Source organism: Rhinolophus hipposideros, assembly GCF_964194185.1.
Source record: "Rhinolophus hipposideros genome assembly, chromosome: 1".
NCBI classification, from domain to species: domain Eukaryota; kingdom Metazoa; phylum Chordata; class Mammalia; order Chiroptera; family Rhinolophidae; genus Rhinolophus; species Rhinolophus hipposideros.
In genome coordinates this window covers 86,725,786-86,747,197 of record NC_138047.1, presented here as the reverse complement: position 1 = coordinate 86,747,197, position 21,412 = coordinate 86,725,786, and the positions used below count along the sequence as shown (strand labels likewise).

The window sequence follows — 21,412 nt, the reverse complement described above, 5'->3', positions numbered from 1 at the left end:
GGCACAGCTTAATAAACCATAGTGCTACTATTAAAAGGAAGGACAGTGGGGAGAAAGGGAGGGAGGGAGAGAGAGGGAGGGAGGGAGGGAAGGAGGGAGGGAGCAAGGGAGGAAAGAAAGAAAGAAAGAAAGAAAGAAAGAAAGAAAGAAAGAAAGAAAGAAAGAAAGAAAGAAAGAAAGAAAGAAAGAAAGAAAGAAAGAAAGAAAGAAAGAAAGAAAGAGAAAAAAGGAGCCAGTTCAGGCAGTTTGTCCATCTCCACTCAAGTGAGCAATGATTCATTAACTATGTTCAGAATTTATATTAAACCATGAGTTGAGGGCATTCTGTTGCTAGCTGACTGTACTGGTTGCCTCAAGGTTTGTTCAAGCCTTCTGAACTACCTTGAAAAGACAACCCATGTTTCAAAGAATTAGAATCCTGAAAAAAATACCTTAAACTGAACTAAGAGTGAGAGCTACTGAAAAGCACAACCTCTCCCTTCACTCCCCACCCAGTACTTTGAAAAATGGAGCTAGCCCACAAGGAAATGATGAACTTGCCCACTCATCATAGTGTGTATTGTATACAAACACAATGCTGAAAAAAATCAGAAAATTTGGGAGATTCAAAACTGTCTTAGTCTAGCTTCAAAAATGTTTGACCGTCTTCCTGCACATATTTCAGTTTGTTGCGTTTTTTTTTCCTATAGAAAAACTCAATAGTAACTAAAAAGTTTGTTATCACTTATAAATGAAAAATAATTTGGAGTAACTTATGCAAGTATTGCAGTTTAATTACAAGCAAGACATGTGTAACATTTTGGTAAAGGACTGGTCCTACTGAAGACACTGTTATAAAGCACTGTTTTAAGTCATATTTTGTCATGGCTGTAATTTAACAGTTTAGAAGTAAAATTAATGTGTTGGTGTTTCCCTTTGATGAATACAACACATTTTATTCAAAGTGACTTGCTATTCCTTTTTTTGTTTCTGCCAAAAAGTCCTGATAGGCACCGACAAGGAAACGGGATATTGTGTGGGCCAAATTTCTGACATTCAATTCCCTCAGACATTAATTTAGTACAGAGGAGAATAATCTGCTATTCACAAAGAAGAAAAAGAAAATCCCAGCACATTTGAAGCCAAATCCTTTCACTTAAAGGTTATAGTGACTGAACATAATTTTCTCAGGAGGGAACTTTTTTTGTTTGAAATGTCTAAGACAAGGCTCATCAGAAGGGAGAGTGAGCTGCATGTTGTCTATTGTAGGCCTTCAGGTAATTAAGGACACTGGATAAAGGAGAAAATTCCATCTGTTTGGAATCAGAATCAATTTTTGACACAAGCTGTCAAACAAAAACAAAACAAAACAAAAAAAACAGAAAGAAGCAGAACTTCCCCAGAGGAATACAACATTGCTCGACCAGTTTGATGGAAATTTAGAAATTATACTTGTATTTAATTAAATCTAAGGAGACTACTGGTTGAGGTCTTTGAAACAAAGTTAGAAATAAACAGACCTACATGGACCTTTACCATCAGAGATTATCAAAGTGTTTTTTGAAGGTGAATCACAAAGACAAAGGGTAAAAGATGTGACGGATATTTTTATAGAGTAATTTTAAAACAAAATCCATTAAAACCTTTTTAACTAAAAACTAGAGTTCAAACATGACTAGAGGCATTTTTAATTCATAACAGATGTGGTAGCAAAGAACTGGTAAAAATTACTGAGTTAAACTGAATGAAAGATACTGTGTGTCTTTTAATAATTAAAGAGCAAATCCTTATACAATATTATCAAAAAAAGCAAAGGGAATGTGACTTTATAAACATTTTTAATTGAATATACACAAATACGTATATAAAATATAGAAAAAATGTTTATATTAAACTGGTCTTCATTTACCCTGATCCCAGAACAAATCTAATATATATTTTATCCAGATATTTTCTACAGAATTGGGACTTTGGAAGAATCCAAAATGTTTTAATTTTAGGGGTAAAGTTCTATTTGTTGCAACTATTCTTTTACATTCATCAAACTATGTAAGGGAGAGTAACTTAAACATGTACTCTTGACTGCCTGGATTCAAACCTCCACTTTGCTAATTTAGCCACACTTAGAAGGCTAATTAAGCCTTCTAAACCTCAATTGAGTTCAATGATCCATCTTACCTCATAGGTTTGTTGCAAGAATTAAATGTGACGTTATATATAAAATGTATAGCATAGTGCCTGTTTAAAGAATGTAAAAACCAATAATAGAGGATGATAAAAATCATTTATTTATGTTAATGTAAACAGTGCAAGGTCTAAAAGATCTAACAAAGGAAAGACTCTGCTAGGTTCAGGTATTTTAGAACAGTAGGAAAATACTTTTGAACAAGTCATTTAACTTTTCAAATTCTCCATAGTACTGCCTTTTAAAAGACAGATGATCTGACAATGAAATCATATTTATTGTCTCAATTATAAAATATTTATTAAGCAACTAATGTGTGCCAGGAACTCCCTAAGCACTAGTTATATACCACAGTGAACCTAGCACACAAAAACTGATAATCTCATAGAGTATGCATTTTAGTAGAAGAAGGTTTATAAACAATTAAGTATATAATTATGTATGTATCAGATACTGATAATACTGCAAAGTTAAATAAAGCAGGAATGGAAAATAAAGGTGGCTGGCAGAGTGTGTGCAGTTTAAAATAATTAGGGTGAGCTTCAAAAAAAAAAAGAGACATTTGAACAAAAATCTGAAAAAGTTAGGCAGGAAGCTGTGAGATGGAGGAAATGCTTTCCAGGTAAAGGAAATAGCAAGTAGATTGGACGTGGATATAGAAGGAAATAAAAATAATTTCAAAGTTTTTGGCCTAAGCAACTAGAAGAATGGCATAAGAAAGACATAGAGCACCTATAAACCATTGGTTTTAGAGATTAATATTAAATATTAGACATTAAAGTGAATATTAGATGGAAATTAGTTGCGAAGTTATTGAGAATGTAGCTAAAACAAGTCACAACTCAGGGAAAGCTTTAGGCTGAAGATAAAAGTTTGAGAGCAACATATATGCTAGATAGGTAGTTAATTAGAAAACATCTAAAAAAAGAAAGGAAAAAAAAAGAAAGAAAAAGATCCCTGTCTTCAAATGTCCCATTTTTACCTTGTTTTTCATCTAAATTTTTTGAAATCTTTAAGACTCAAAGATATGTATTTTTGCATCTTTGGGAGCTTTCCATGGCACAGAGCAGTCTGAATTAAATTTTCCTCTTAAATATAGTATTTGCACATCTCTCATTGTAACATCACTCCTTAGTGTAGTTATCTTTCTATTTAGCATCTTTACTATACTAGATTGAGAGCTCCCAAAAGGAAGAGTTTTCTTCTTTGTAGACCCTAGAGAAGGTGCTAGGCAAACAATTGGTGACCAATTCAAGACTAAAGATGGTACTGTTCTACAATCAGGGAAAACTTGCATGTGATTTAATTAAACAGTTTATCATAGAAAAAGAAAATTATGCAGAACTGGTGAAGGGGATATGGAATTTGTATGTGAAAAGGTAAGGAATGTTTAAAATCTAAAATCTTTCCTGAAAATTATGAAATTCTAAAGAAATTTTGGCAAGTGATCTGTATTTTTACAAAATAATTTTTACAGCTTGATGGAGGATGGCCTGGAGTAAGCAAATTGCTGGTAATTTACTTTGGGAAATGGCTAAAATTGCCTATTGATACTGTTGCACTGGTGTAAATTTCTATGTCCCAGCAGAGAAGAGGATCTGGGCATCAGTATGAATGGCAGTTGAGGCATTTACTTTGGCAGATTGTAGAATAAGAACTAACCAAGAAATGATATTTATAAACTTATTTAAATGTTGTGAAAAACAAATTTTAAATAAAATCTAAAGAATGTAATTAAAAATAGAAGCTAAAGTTAGAAGAGAATGACCAGAAAAAACTTGTACAGCAAAGGAAGAGAGTTTTAAGGAGAAAGAAGTGAATTGAAATTCTTAGATCAATAATTTAAAGAACCAAATTACCTATTGAATTTGGAAAAAAGTTGGTCACTGGATTCTTAGAAAGATTTCAGTAGTAATGAGTTAATGGGTGAATGGGAAGATTGAGACAAAATAAAAACATAATTTGAGTATGGCACACCATTACAAAGCTTGCAGGTCAAGGAAAAGAAATATGTTAGCTACAGGCTTAATATAAGATTTCTGGGCTTTCTTTGTTTGTTTAATGATGGGAGCAATATGAGCATGTTTATTTTCCAAAGGGAAAGATCTCTGAATCATTTACCACTGTTTTGGATTCTCTCTACATTACAGTTAATGATAAAAATTAAAATGTTCATGATTATACCTGAGCTCTGGGCTTCCTCTGGGAAAGGAGTATCTCATTTCTGCCATTACGGTACATTGAGGAAATTTAAAAATTTGAAGTTTCTAAAATAATTACCTGTGTCTCTGGGTATCTGGAGTGATAGTTGTTTGGGTTAATGGGGCATCTGCTTTATCGTTAATTCTATGAAGTATTCCTTTTCATGACTCCCTAGATAAACTCTGGACGTTTTTATGCTCTAAGGTTGTTATTAGTGCAGTGAAACGCTACTTGGAACTTAAGGAAAACAAGTTTTATTAGAAATATTTTAACAAGAATCTGTTATCCATGTGATAGGTCCAAAATAAACTATTTAGAAGAATGTAATCAGTCAGACTATAATTACCCCATTGTAGCCATGGGCTATTACAGAGTAGAATCTGTCTAGTAGTCTGTGTTCAATCCTTGCATCTACTTTTGGGCACTTCTGATATAGTAGCTAAGACAAATCCCTTCTCACAAGTATGTATGTATGTTAAAATGTTCTAAGCATCTGCAAAAGAAAAAAAATCCACTTTGATTATTTTCAAACTAAAATATAAAGCTAATATAAATGCAATACCCAAATAACTAGTATGACAAAAATGAAAGCCATTCTAATTACAAGACAATAATCTTTTATTTTATACTTTTCTACAACACAGCCATTATGGCTGAATAAACAAAATCAGATGTGTGTTGTGCATGAGTCTGTATGTGTGTGAATGTGTGTATATATCATACGTTGTCATTTATAAATTTCACTAGTTTCTAAGGGGTCAGTATTAGGAATGAGAGGGCTCTTTCTTTGCTGAGTGCATTGATGGCTATAACATGAAAGTTTTTAAGGAGATTTTGGAACAGACCAGAATTGCTCTGTATAATAATTCCTGGAAACAATCAAGTTTGCAGTGGGAAGAATTCAAGAGGAAAATACAGCCACCAAGACACTGGACACTAAATTGAGTAGGGATCAAAAAACAAGGAAACTTGATCCATAATGACGCCATGAAAATTTGGATTGGCAATGTTACCTGGAGAATTGGGGATTGAAATGCTGAGTGTTTGGGAAATATCTGGCTGAGGTCCATTTGTTCGTACATGTTAACATCATGACAGATTTGGAATGTGTCAAAAATAGAACAGATGTGCAGACACATTCATAGTTGTTTGACAGTGTATATACTATATTCAAATTACACCTTTCAAGTAAAGGCAAATAAACAAATAAATCAGAGAAATATGACTGTATTCCATTTTCAATTTATAAAGATGGGGTTTATTTGTTTCCTGCTCTGTTAATGGGCCTAACATAACATTATGATGGAATCCAAGGCATGTATGAAGTTGTGAGTGTTCACAGTTTCCTCGGACTTAGCATCTTTTAGTAGTATCCAAGAGCATTTGATTTGAATCTCAAGAATGCTTATGGAACCCCAATGGAACTCCAATCAGGAATAAACTCTGTATCAGACACTATACGTTATTATTCCATCTACAATACTGTGACTTAAGTTCTATTTATGTCTTCACACTCGTATTACATATGAGACATTTAAACAGAGACAGGTAAACTACATAAGGTCACATGACTAGTGATTACCCTGTTTCCCCGAAAAGAAGACCTAGCCAGACAATCAGCTCTAATGCGTCTTTTGGAGCAAAAATTAATATAAGACCCAATATATTATATTATATTATATTATATTATATTATATTATATTATATTATATTATATTATATTATATTATATTATATTACATTATATTATACTATATTATACTATATTATATTATATTACATTATATTAAAGACCCGGTCTTATATTACATATTTCTCCAAAAGTCACATTAGAGCTGATTGTCCGACTAAGACTTCTTATCAGGGAAACACAGTAATAGAAGTAGATATCCCTGATATACTACCTCTGAATCTTTTACTCTTAACTGCTTTGCGAGGCTGACCCACATGACTTTTTCCCTAGGAACTCAAATTTGTTAAATGATGGTTGTATTTATCCTAGAAAAATGTGAAAATACCATTCTTTAATTAACTCACATGTGATTGTGTATCACATGTGATTGTGTATCACTTGTGATTGTGTATCACATGTACATGCTGTGAATGCACACAGGGATATAATACAATTAAGAATAGATGGGCCCTGCCCCCTGAAGCTGACTATGTAGGACCAAAGCCAATGTAACCTGGAGACTAACATTGTTGTCTCTGGGAAAGCCAGCCCAAGTCTACATTTCAGTTCTATGACTTTGGGCTGGTAATTTAACTTCTTCTTTCCTCAGTTTCCTCATCTGTTAAACTTGCCTCCTTTATAGAAATAAATGAGTTAAATGCACATAAATTGCTTAATACAGAGAATTCCACATAGCAAACACTGACTTAGCTATGGTGGAAAGGTCAAAAGCTAAACAATCATGCCAATCAAGTTAAGTGCTCTAGGAAAAAGGAGCAATGTTCTATTGAATATTGACCAAATAACTTATCCTGGTCTTTGGATAAAGATAGCTAGAATTAATATCCGTGGGATGAGGAATTAGTCCAGGAAAACCAACCTATGTCTGCTATGAGATAAAATGTGGTACTTTGACTATGACCATAAAAAAGAGAGCAAGACTCTGTATTAGACAAGCATAAATTTTCTATGAAATTTTCTATGAATTCTTGAAAAATGGATGAATTCAGACCAATCCATTTCGGAAATGTATTCAATCAAAACTTGACCTCTCTCTCTCGAGCCCACACCAACATAAAACTCTGAGGTTAAAACAAAAATGGAGATAGACAAATGCAAGTGACATCCCATTTTAAAACTCTCTAGATAATAGACATTCTATACCTGGTTATACCTATTTATTTTCCTGTCTCTTTTAGTTTTGAAGTCTATTATATAAACCAGAAATAAGATAACATAAAGATACAATATAAAATAAAAGACTAAACAAAGATAAAGCTAGTGACAAATCACTTTCATTCTGTTTTTATATCCTTCCCATCACCCAAAAATATAAGATCTCTTGATTCTGTGCTCTGTCTTGAGAAAAGTATTTTTGAGTTCAATTGACATCATGAAACATTCTGATGCCCAAACTTAACATTTAATAAAGATAAAAATGGTATTAAAAAGTTACTATAAACTGTTATAAACTAGATACTAGTTACATAAAAACTTATTATAGTCAAATAATACCAATTCACTCAGATGTGACTATTCCAAAATTATTGGAAGAACTGTCAAATTTGCACCCAATCGAGACATATTTCCAGCCATTTTATTTTTCTCTATGCCATTTGAAACTGTTAATAGACTGGTCCAAGACAGAAACTCCTTTTTCAAACAGTCAAAGTTTGGTACATGGATAATATTCAGAATACTTAATAATCAGCATTGTATGATTATGTGAATCAACATTTAAACAATTATATCCTTTTGTTATTTAAATATTTTAAATTATATATTTAAAAAGTAACATGTAACAAGTTATAACACAAATTAATCAATGCATTCGAATAATTTCCCATCATCTATTGACTTACAGAAGTTGTGATGTGACCGGTTGGTATGATACAGCTATCACCCACCACGATATAAGAAACTGTATTAATCCCATCAAGGTTTTCACCATTAAATGACACCATTAGTGACTGAATATTTGGTAAATGCCAAAGGATATTGAAGTCACTTCCTCCAATTTAGTCTTCCCACCATTCTCCATGTTTCCATTCTTCTCTCACTATCCTTTTTCCTCCACCATCAGTCAGGATCTTAAAATCCAGACATTGGTCATAAGCCTATAGTGAGTATGAAGACCACTCAGATCAGATGAGGAGGAAGTTGGGAAAGGACTAGAGTGAGGTGTGTGGGAATAGACTTAGTTTGTCCCTGGTCCCAGGAGTTTGACTTTTTTTAGCCTGAAACCATCAAGGGAACGTGAAATGGCTGTGTGCCTTTCACAGACCAATGAGTAAACAGTTGATTACACACATGTAGGCAGCTGGCTGAGGTCCTTTTATTAAACCAGAGTAAAACAAAGGGGAAGAAAAAAGGGGGAAAATAATCAAAGAAAGTTTTAATAGTGATTACTGACAGAATGAATCAACATTGGAGGGTCTCATGGAAGCTAACTCTCCCAGGGCACATGAAGGGAAAAGCAGGAGAAGGGAAGATGGGGAGCTGCTGTGAGGCTTCCTGGTCTCACAGGGAGAGGAGGGAAACAGAGTCACAATATCATACCATCAAGATATGCTGAGGTGTGTACCTTGAGAACAAATTTAATAAACACTTTCCTTCCCTATAGACCTTATCACAAGGAGCCAAAATGGCCATCATTTGCTCATGCCAACCACCATGAAGGGATAGTTTTCAAAAACAACAAAGAATTGCGAACTTATTCAAGGAATGAATAGTCTGCACACTGCAGATTTTCAACATCCATAGTTCCTCTAGATTCAGGGCCTGAACTCAGACAAGGCTAGACATTACTTTGTGGTGTTTTGGGGGCGGGGTATGGGGGGCAGGGGTGGAGGTGGGGGTGGGATACAGTAAGCCCCCCTCAGCTTTGTGGAACAGACTCCCCTGATCCAGAAGTTTTCAACCTAGAGTCAACTCTTCACATTTGAACTAGTAAACATACACACCAAAATCTGTGCTCCAATTTCCAAAAGAGAATTGCACAACAGGCTCTGGGTGCTAGAGAAATCACATACTGCATACTAGAATGCATATTATTAAATATTTTACCATTTATTGAAAGTACTATTATTTACTAACCATGACACACATACTGTATCAATCTTTCTAATAACTCACTACAATTGTGACTATGCAAATTTACTCCCCTGTAGGCATCATATTAATTACATTTTCTTTGGCCCAGGTTCAGATTTCCCTACTGATTTAAAAATCTTGGATTAATATTAAAGTGGTTGTTAAAAGTTATCTGTTTACTGGTAGTTGGCCCCATTACAGTCATGTACTTTTGTAATTTAAGGTATTATTGAAGCTGTTTGATATTTCCTGCCTTGTGCTTGCTTTGTCAGCAGAGTACATGTTGAAATAACAAGAATAATTCTATCCTTGATAAATATTATCTCAAAAATTGAAACCATGTATGTGTAAAAGTTAAATAGAATTAACTTTATTCTTCAGAAACATTTCAAGACCTTGTCTGGGAGAACATATTAAGTTATTTTAACCTAATTGCTATTATAGAGATTCAGTTTCCATTTGGAATGTATTGATGGATTTTCATAGTTCCTCTATATACGGTATTTTAATCATTATTATCTGTATCATTTATCATTGAAAGTTGAAGGTTTAGAATTCTGGGATCTGTAAAAGTTAAAATATTAATCATGGTTTATAATTGTGTTATGAAATAAAGAGGTCTAAATTTCAAAATATCAATCCTAATTCAATAGCTTAAAGGAATTTTATTGAGAATAAACACATAAGATTATAAATTGCATATGTAAAGACAACAAACAGAATTACTGTAAAGAGACCAAATGGAATTATATGCTTGCATGTAGACAGATTTTAAATATTAGGCTTAGTAGTTCCTTATGATTATAAACTACTGGAAATTTGTGAGAAATTTCACACTATAAAAATATTTAATTGAATATTATGTGTACATGTCTATGTTTTCAAGTTAAACTTCCTTAACTCAATAAATGTAAGATAGATTCTGGGATTTACTGATGGACAACATGTTGATTCTAGTAAGAAATGCTTTTAAAAGTCTCTTAACTATATTAAAGGGCCTTTCCAACAATATAACGTTTTGATTTTATCCTAAGGGAAATGTGAGGTCATCATGGTTTTTAACTCCCACATCATTCATGTCTCCGGTAAATGTTACTTCCTTAGAGGCATCTTCCCTGATCACCTGATCTAAAATGAAAGGTCCTATAATTATCTTCCTGCCCTCCTTTATTTTCCTTCATAGCACTGGCACTGCCTACCATTACTTTATTTATCTATATTTTATATCAAATTGCTTAATGTCTAACTTTCCGACTTTTCTATTAGAATTTAAGCTTTATATGAGCGAGCACCTCGTTTTCGTATTTTTGTTGTTATTGTTATTCACTGTCGTATTCCCAGAGCCTACCTGGTAAATAAGCATTTTGAATAAATGAATACTAGAGTAATGAAGACATTGATTGCATGTAACTAGTAACAACTTGTCTATTTGATAAAGACATGAGCAAATTCACCCAAACAGAAAGTAGGTAAAATTTGAATGTATGCAATATTCACAAAGCAACCTACAATACAAAAGGTAAAGATTTATTCTGTAATGTAAATGCTTTGATTATTGAGGAAAACCTTTGCCTTTCACATAGAACTTATTCACTCTTGATTAAATCTTAATTACATGTATTTGGTAATCTGATTTTCCAGGCCTATATCAAATTAGAAAATAGCCAGAGTAAGCTTTTTGAAACTCAAAAATTATCAGATCACATGACACCCTGCACAGGATTGAATAGTGTGCTCCCAAACTTCAAGTCCACCCAGATAATCAAGTTCAGGTAAGGACGTACTGAATTAGAGTGGGCCCTGAATCCAATGACTGGTGTCCTTGTAAGGAGAGGAAGATTTCCAGACACAGAGACATATGGAAGACAGTCATGTGAAAACTGAAGGAGAAATTGGAGCGACACAGCTACAAGCCAAGGAAAGCCACGGATTCCAAGTAGCCACCAAAACTTAGAAGGATGTAAGAAAGATATCTTCCTAGAACCTTCAAAAAGAGTATGGCTCTGCTAATTTGATTGCATATTTCTGTCCTCCTCTGGTGAAATTCTAAGCCTTCTAAACATTTTTATTTTCTAAATGAAAATTTTCACTTTCATTTAACATTGTCAGGAAAATTTTTTCAAGTTTGGAAAGTTAACAGTAATATAAATATAAATGTGAATTTTTTTTCTCAAAGAAATAGATTTTTGCCCTGTAGAAAAGATGACTCCAATATTATATTATATTGCCATGTGTATGATATTAACTACCTTTGTATTTATTAGCAAATTTATTTCAGCCTTTCTTATATGTGTCATATTCCCTTTGAATTAAGTTTTAACATTGTAATGGCTTTCTCATTAATTAGATAACTTACTCCTTTATTCACCCTATTAGAGTTTAAGCTCCTTTAAGGAATGGAATTATTTTTTATCTTTACTTCTGGTACCCAGAATAGATAAGTCATATGTTCATTTTATACTTGTATGAGTATCATGCTTTTTCCTTTTTTTTTTTTTTCATTTTGAAGATTATAGTTTACCATGTCACATTCACTTCAGCTGGAAAAACCACTTTCAGTGTATTCTTGAATTAAAATCTCAGTCATGCGCTAGGCAAAGACATTTTTTTCTGTTTTCGAATTCCATGCATTTCTCAAAAGTGTTTTCTTAAGGAACAGCAGTACGTACAAGCCTGCCTGCTTGAGTTCACTAAGCAATTCTTTGAGCATCTGCAACACTTGAGTTCACAAACAAGCTGCATGTTTTAAAAATGTCTTTTAATTTCCCCCCCTTGGCTCTTACTGCAGAAGAGAATTTGGAACAGCTGATCTAATTCTACCAACATAGGCCTAATAATATCAATTTAAAAGTTGAATCACACTAATACAGGGTTGTCAGATAAAATATAGGGGGCCCAGTTGAATTTGAAATTCAGATAAATAACAAATACTTTTTTAGCATAGGTATGTCCCATGCAATATTTGGGACATATACTTATACACCTATACTAAAATAGTATTTATTTTTATCTACAATTCAAATTTGAACAGTGCACTACAGAGTTATTTGCTAAACCTGGCAACCCTTCATGGGTAGGAAGTAATACATGCTGAATGAAACTGACCTGTAGTTTAAAATCAAGTAGCAACATCTAGAGAGAGGACCTCTTTACTTTATAATTGAATTGTCGTGTAAACCACACTTATTCATTATGAAATACTGTTCCTGCGTATTGGATGGTGGTAGCCTGCATTTTGAAGTCTGTGCTAGCTAAACTGCTTCTGGCCATGCTGCCTGTGTGGAATATATGTCCTAGCAATGAAACAGTCCATTTCCTAAATCTAAATCCATGCAGGCTATTACAGCAAAGTACCATAGTGTGGGTGGCTTATAAACAACAGAAATGTATTTCTTACAGTTCTGGAGGCTGGAAGTCCCAGATTAGGGTATTAGCATGGATTTTGATGAGAGTCCTCTTCAGGGTTGCAGACAGCTGACTTCTTGATGTATCCTTACATAGTGGAAAAAGAGCAAGAGAGCTCACTGGATCCCTTTTATAAAAGCACAAATCCCATTCATGAGGGCTGCACCCCATGACCTAATGACCTCCCAAGGCCCCACCTCCAAATAACATTACACTGGGGATTAGGATTTCAACATGTGGGGAGGACACAAATGTTCAGTTCATTGCACTTAGACCCCCAAAACTCATAACTGATGCTCCTTTCTCACCTCACTTATGCTTCTTACCCCTGCTCCGCACAGAGGCATCTTTGCTTTTGCTGAGGCTGCAAGTTGCCTGAGGTCCACATCTTTACTTAAAGCCCAACCTATTCCTCTACAGCATTAGTTCCCATCTGTGTCTACACATTGGAATCACCTGGTGAGCTTTAGTATCCCTTCCTCAACAATTCTGATGTAAGTGGTGTGGGATGCCTCCAGGTGACCTAATGTGCAGCCAAAATGGAGAATGTCCAAGAGATACAGATGTTGCTAGTGTAGGGAAACCACTGCTCTATAGAAACAGCCACTCAGCTACAACTAAACATCAACATACTAGCTATCTTAATATTTAAAATATTTCCTATGCCTCAATTCAGTGGCAAAAACCTAAAAAAACCTGGACTCTACATAGTCTCAAGTTGAAAATGCCTCATTCTCCCTCAAAAGTCCAAGTCCAGCCCTATTTCACTTAAAGCCTATGCTCATGTTATATTTCTTCATAAATTCATCAGCATGACATAAATTCATCTACCAAAACAATCACCTAATTTTTACTTTTTTTGATTCAGTGTTGGGATCTTTTAGGAGCCCTATTAAACACCAAATCTTTTCCCTGTCTAGGTTCTAATTAAATTGAGGAATAATACAAAGAAAGGACATCTCAGGAATAAAATATCATCTTAGTTTTGACACATACTGAGCTAAAGGACTTGAGTTTACCTCGATACTTAGACCAGTACCGGCCTGCTGGGTAAGTCGGCCTAATTCTGCAGTTAAGTTGGTACATTACCTTCTTATATTAAAGATAATAAAAAGGTCATTTTAATTAGGAGATTGATGGATACACATCATAGAAAATGGTATCAGGACACCAGAGTAGTATCTGAATAAAAGGAATTAGTTGTGTGATCTTACTGCATTACTAATCAATCATTGAGATCTTAACGCATCCATTTCCACCGGAATCCTATAAATGTCAAGTTAACTATAGTACTCATTTAACCTGAAATGGTCTGCTTACTCCTTAGCAAACTTGGCCCTGCCTTTAACTATCCGAATTATGCCGTGTATCAATCCCTTCATTTTAAACCGTGCTTATTATAGTATTTATCTCATAGATTTGTTGTGAAGAGTACATGAATTAATCTGTGTTAACTACTTAGATTGGAGACTGGCAAAGAATGAACACTACATAAATGATATCCATTTTTAATGACAGCATTAATGACAGAAAATTGAATTTTCTAAGAACTTTCTACTTACAATAAACGTTTTTCTAACATTAACTTACATTGCCAATTAAATGGACTTCGTATAAGTCAATATTTATGTCCTTAACTTTGGATCTAACAATCTCCAGGTATTGGTAGAAATTTAAATTATGATTTTATACTCTGTCTGCAAAAATATTTGATAACAGAAGCTCAGTTAGCCAAAGTCTGAAAAGGGAAAGTTGTTTAACTAGGAAAAATAGTACTTTCCTACATTTGAAAGCAATTTACATTCAGCAAATATTCAATCCATAACAGTCTAAGTCGATGTCATGTGTTCAGAGCATGATAAAGACTAGATTTGTTTAAAAGTCTCTCTTGGCCTGCCATGTAGAAACCTCATGATATCAAATGCATATGATTAGTTGAGAATTGGAACAAAAACATTCTCTCAAAAAATAGTAGTAAATTTTATGAGCTTTACTAAGAATTATATTCTGCCTGGTGCTAGAAAATATTTTTTAAAGAATATTTATGTCACATGACATTATGGACAATTTTTGTAAAAGAGGGATATGATTTTTAAATGTTCTTTTCTTTGAATTGCCATGTAAGTCAGTAGAAAATTGTCTTACATATACTGTACAAAACTGACATATAATTAATTACATATGTAAATATAGATACAAAGTTATAGATTTATGTACTATTCTTGAAACATCAGCCTTTTACCTTTCTTATGTTCCTTCTAGACTTTTTCTTAAAGGAAAATACACACTTATGGTTAGAGAAATTATTGATTGATATCAGTCTATTAACTGATTAAAGTATTAACTATTTTCTATCTCACTTGTATTTTTCAACATCACTCATTAATGAGTATCCTTTTTGTCTATGACATGCTGTGTTTTTTTATTCAGTGAACTTTTATTTGGCAATCAAAAACCATATCTAAATATCATACTTATTCAAATTATAAGTTATATTTCAATATCCTTTTTTTTTGTATCTCTGAATTTGGAAGGGATCTAGAGGATTATATGAGATCATTTAAATCATGCTTGGGAATATTCCATGTAAATTCAGTACTGTAAATATATTAAACTTACCATTATTATTTAATTCATCTTACAACATTTTTGTACTAGTATATCATGCCAAAACGATTACTCTTCAAAGAGAATAACCCTCAAATCTGTTTTTTCTCATAAACATATTTTGCGTTTTGAGAATACATATTGACTGAACCCAGACATAGGCAACAGGAAATTTTTACTTGTAGTTTAATTTTCATTAAATGTCAGTTTAAGTCAATGCAGATTTTGCAGAACTATACAGCGTAAATAATTCTACAGGCAATGGCAAAAGGCATATGATTTTAGAGGAAAAGCAGAAGTAGAAACAAATGGGATTACTTTAAAATAATTGCTTAGAATGCAAAACAAAGTAACAAACTCTCCTTTGCGCCTTGTTGAAAAGTCTAGGTACACTGTGCTTTTCTTATTCTTATTCTCCTAGACATACTCCTCACTGGGGAGCTCGCAGACATTCTTCTTATTAACCTCATTAGTAGCTTTTCATGTACAATTTGCTGACTAACATGATCCTACAGTGGAAAAGCTGTCGCAAACAAGTGACTTTCCCTCTGCACTCACAGCAATATTTCTAAGAGAACCTCTGGTGAACACATCTAAGTTTCAGGCATTTCCTTGCCAAATGCCATCTGTTCTGACATATAAAATTCTCTAGGAACCTAGAAAAGGACATAATGAGACAAACCAACTCTATTTGTCTTAACCTTTGAAGATACGAGGTGTGTTCAAAAACTATGGTGAATGCTGCTGCGGAGGGACATCCAAAGGAAAGGCAGGGATCTTCAATACAGGAAGCGGCGTGTGGAACCTTAGTACTAACAGTGTGTGACAAGTTTCAACTTGTTCTGTGCAGTCAGTCGGGTGTGAGCTATGATTGAGAAAAGGTGAGTTTTAAAGTGTACCGTAAATCATGGATCATGAACAATGCGTGGAATTTTGTTTCAAACTGCAGAAATGTGCTCAAGAAATGCACAAAATGTTAAACATAGTTTATGGCGATGTGGCAGTGACCATGATCTGGCACCATGGGACCTCTGACTCTTCCCCAAAATCAAAACGACCATGAAAGGTAAATGTTTTGAATTGATTCAGGACACGGAGGCAGCCATGACAGTGCAACTAATGACACTCATGAAAGAAAGCTTCCACACTGCTGCAGAAAGTGGCAGAGATGATGGGATAAGTGTGCTCGAAGCGAGGAGGTGTATTTTGAGGGGGACTAATGGCAATCTGTCTTTTACTGTATTTTTTTTCCCAATTTAAACATTCACCATATTTTTTTAATCACATCTCTTATTTTTGTTCATCTGACGTTAAAACAAAATGAAAATCGTTAAAAAGACATTTATTGCTTTTACCATATTACGAGTTTATAAAAGTATATCAGTATAATCTCTCTTTAACGTCCTTAAGAAAGGAATATATTACAAACATCAACATCTAGTGTTGTAGAGGTTAAGCACATTCTTTGTCATTAACTGGATTCTTATTAATCATATATGACTCAAATAGTGATTTTTAAATTAAGACCAGACACTTGATGGAAACACAGGTAAGGGTTCTGCTGTAAACATATTCATCTTATGATATTTTTGAGATAATTTATACAAACCACTACTTCAAATAAATTAATGATTTACTGCGATCAAAACACAATTATTTTAACATGATTATATTACTTCTTTACACCATCCCCAGTTGTTGTTGAAGTTAATAGTACCTCAAACTTGTAGTATATAATGGCAAAAATGTGGCAGTGATCAAGGTAAAAACAAAATAGCAAGGATGCTTCCACTGTGGAAAGCAATGCCTAGGATGGCGTCCAAGATTTCAAACCCCTGGTGTAAAGAAATTGGGCTATCAGTCATGTGAACAGATTCTAATCAGATTTTGATTAAGTCAACTTTGAATTAATCAAAAGGAAGATTATCTGAGTATACCTGACTTAATCAGGTGTGTTTTTGAAAAGAAGGTTGGAGAAGTCAGAAATCGGAAATGTGAGGGGTCAATGAAATGGTAAGGTGCCACCAGAGCATCTTAAGGGTTTTTGTTTGTTTGTTTGTTTTCCTAGGGGAGGGGAACAGGACTTTATTAGGGAACAGTGTGTACTTCCGGGACTTTCTCCAAGTCAACTTGTTGTCCTTTCAATCTTAGTTGTGGAGGGCGTGGCTCTGCTCCAGGTCCAGTTGCCATTGTTAGTTGCAGGGGGCACAGCCCACCATCACTTGCTGGAGTCGAGGAGTCGAACTGATAACCTTGTGGTTGAGAGCCTGCCCTCCAACCAACTGAGCCATCTGGCCCACCCGGGAGCTGAATGGCAGCTCATTGACTTCAATTTAGTTGAGGAGGGCTCAGTTTGTTGGCCCATTTGGGAATCCAACCGGCAGCCCTGTTGCCCAGAGGGCACACTCTAACCAACTGAGCCACCCGTCCACCCATTAAGGGTTTTAAGAGCAGTCTCTGGATGACAGTTCAAAAGAGAACAGGGCTTCAGTTCAGAACTGAAGAGAACAGAACAAAGAACTGAGTTCTGCCAACCATCATATGAGCTTGAAAGAGCACTCTGGGCTCCTGAAAGTGCAGCCTCCCTCTTTATTTCACTTTTTGTTAGATTTAAAAATTTACATAATTATTTTCATGTATACTTAGCAGTTTTAACTGAAATTCTCGTAACAATCTTTCTAACTTTAACCATTTCCGAAAATTGCCCCGTATCTGTGTTTTTGTTTTTGTTTTTGTTTTTGTTTTGTTTTTTAATGGTAGCACTTTAATTTGGTCTTCCTTTATTTGGAAATCAATTCCCCTTATTTAGTGTTAAGTTCATAGTGTTCTAATATCTAGATTTATGAAATGTTCCCTCATTATATATATTTTCATCTGTGTTATATGTATATATGTATATGTGTGTGTATGTATATATAAATACATATACATATATATGTTTCTTTTATTTTGTTTTCATTATTCAATATTAGCATAATTAATTTTGCTGATTTATCTCAGTAGTAATAATAAGATATAATGGTTTGATTCAACTAATACATTTATTTGAATTCCAACAGACTAGAATTCTACATTACTTACTTTTAGATAAAATTGGATGACATTTTTAACCTCCTTTTGTGTCTATATATTTGGGATGAACATACTGCTTATGAGACAGGTCGGTGCAAAGTAGAAATGAGTTAATGCATTTAAAAGAACCCAGAACTGCTTGGCGATCTGGCAGCAGGCTGGATGGCAGTGCACTGGTACACATCCACTGAGCTGGTGTTTATCCCGGCTCTGTTCACCAAGAATAGAAATCCTTCCAACCCACTACCCAGCTTCCAGAACCACCTCAGTGGTAGAGAACTGCATCAACTACCAGCAATGGACCCCCTACAAGGTGCAGTCAAACAAGCAAGCATGGAGAATATTACCAGAAGAGAACATAAGCATCGCCTTAAGTTTGTGTGGAAGAAATTATCCACAAACAAGTGAGAGTGAAGTGTACGGCTGAAGTACTTTATTTACCCTCCAATGGGACAAGATCCTGCACCTGAGTCAACTTCACATTTCCAAGAGAAATTGGAAAGAACCCAGATGGAGAAGATAACATGTTTTATCAAAGACTCAAGTCCATAAAGGAACTACTAGAAGCACAAAATGTTCCAGACAAGTTTGGAAATTCATCTCCAGAAATGAAGCAAGTTTGATACTTAGCCTGGGTTGCCTGTGGTTATATAATATGGCAGTATTCTACTGAAAAGACATGGTATAAAATGGTAAAAATTCAAACTGTGAAGCAAGCACAAAGAAATAATGGCTTCATTGAGTTAGACTACACCATTCAACTTCACAGCATTATGTCTCGGGAGATTATTCCTTGGCAGATACAAGTCCTCTGGCATCCACAATATGGTACCAAAATAAAACACAGGTAATAGCAGTCTGCCAAAGGAAGCACAACTAGGATAAATGAAAACTCTAACACTGGATGAAGTGTCGGTATGCTTATTAATACTGTGTATGTCAGTCTTCACTGATATCTAGTTGAAGGGGCCAAACAAATCCTGAAGTGTCACTTTGTATCAAAGTCTTGATTACAGTACAGAACTGTATAAGCTTCCATAATAAAAAAAAGTCATGATGTAAAAATGTCTTACTAACAGTAATCGTGCTATTGATATCCCGTAATAAAAGGCTTCAATTCCAGAAAAGTGAATAAAAGAACCCAAAACTGTTCCTAGAATGTTCATAATGATTGATATCTTAAAATGTAGTAAATATAAATATCACTGTAACTCATAGTAAATTTAAATATAATCAAGTAAAAGTTGCGATGATTATTATTTAGTTACTTTTGTTACACTTATTCTCTATTTTATTCTGTCTTTTATAATAAAATGGTTATATTTTCATGTTGTATATAGTAATTAATTATATGCATATGATGATTTTATAGCTTTAAAAATATTTTGATACTTGATAATTTGTCATTTGTTCTTGACATTGCTGATTAAACCATTATCTTTTCAAATAGTCTCCTTTTAACAGTTATATACAGGGGGTATTATAATATCTAAGTTTGGGAAATATAACTGGCCATATTTGGGTAATTAATTGGAAGAAAAGGCAGAGAGGCAGAGGTATGAGAAAGGGTGCAAGAAAATAAAATCCAAATCTAACGATGTAATCCAGTCTAAAGATCAATTCTAAACTATCAGAAAAATATTTCAACATTTGATTATAACTCTTCTTTACAAACATTAAAATCATTAACTTATTTTATCTGTACTGTTCATTTGCTTGTATTGAATCCCTAGTTTCTTATAAATAAAGGTTCAAGAAATTTAGCTTTAACTGTTTGTTGAAATTATCTTTGCAATGTAGGGATTTCTAAGTCTAAAAAGATAATTTATTACATATAAACTCATAGAATATTGTTCTAATTAGTTATTGATCAAAATATATACTTTGTATGTGGTTTTATTCTTAAATCATTCCATAATAAAATAATTTTCCATTCTAAATATGATAGTCCTTTCTCCTTTAAATTTTTAATTATCTTATTCATTATGATTGATATTCACAATAACTGATGAATAATTTTTTAGCACATTCTTTAATAATTTGATACTAGTTATTAGAAGACTCTTATCCAGATGTAGTCAAACTAAGGTAATCAAGTAACAGTGTTATAATCAGCAAATACTAGAAACATACTTTAATTGCTGGGATAGCTACCAAGCCAAGCCCTAAATGGATCTAAATTCTGGCTAAACTAATTAACGTAAAAATTTTGTAACTCTACTTGAGTACTAAAAAGTACATGCTAGTTAACAAATTAATAAATTGTTAAATTAACATTTTAAGACAAAAATTTGGACACAACATAGATCAATCTTGTCTTTTAGAATACATTATTGATTTATTACTAGATTCTATTAGAGAATTCCATCTATTCACAATGATCATAATGAATAAATGTTTTTGAGTAAAAGTTATGTTTTGTAGATCATAACATATAAAAAAATGCATTCAAAAGCATTATAAATATTACTATATACATGGATTATAAATCAATCTTTAACTATTTAAATATTTTTAAGTTCCGAATGTAAATGTCTTCTCTAAAAACACAATAACATTCTAAATCCAAACTTGTAGGCTGTTGATGTTCGAATATGTCTGTTAAGGAAAAATAAAGAAAAGGTCTAAGAAACATTTAATAGTTGATTATCTCTTCCAACCACCTGAATTTTATTTTACTCACATTTCTTTGAAAACTAAAACAGCATTACTTGAGATTAAGCAAAATATAGATAATACCATTACTAAAGTGTAGTTTTTGGACAGAAATATTAAGGGAATGGCAAATTTAAAAAGAGGAGGATAGTTGGCCAGTAACATTCTAATCAGTGCAGGTTGTTTTTTCTAATACACTGGGGAAGAGTTTACCAAATAAGTATTTTAATTTCAAAAATTAGATTTTATACATAAAACACATCTCTCTCTTTAAGTTTCTTCCTCCATTTTTTCACACATTGTATTTTATTCTCAATAGATTACCGTCATGTATGTCACAAGGAACATGGGTCCCAAGAGTCATGCACTTTCTGGATTTCCAAATCCACCTATAAATTGATCTACTTTTTAAAACCAATTCATATCTTTTATTCCAAAAATTAAGCTGTTTTTCTTTCTACATTTCACCTTACATTTTAGCTATTTCTATAAGGAATTGCTTCCAGTATTTATTCCCTGTAATCGATTGGGATATAGCATCC

At 33.5% G+C, this 21,412-nt stretch overlaps 1 pseudogene across 1 annotated transcript; it reads left to right on the top strand.

Annotated features, from left to right (window-relative positions):
- The first annotated feature begins 16,010 nt into the window (after window positions 1–16,010).
- On the top strand, window positions 16,011–19,100 carry LOC308499473 (latexin-like; annotated as a pseudogene). Its single transcript has 2 exons — window positions 16,011–16,024; window positions 18,438–19,100. The product of its transcript is annotated as a latexin-like (transcript).
- The last annotated feature ends 2,312 nt before the right edge of the window (window positions 19,101–21,412 follow it).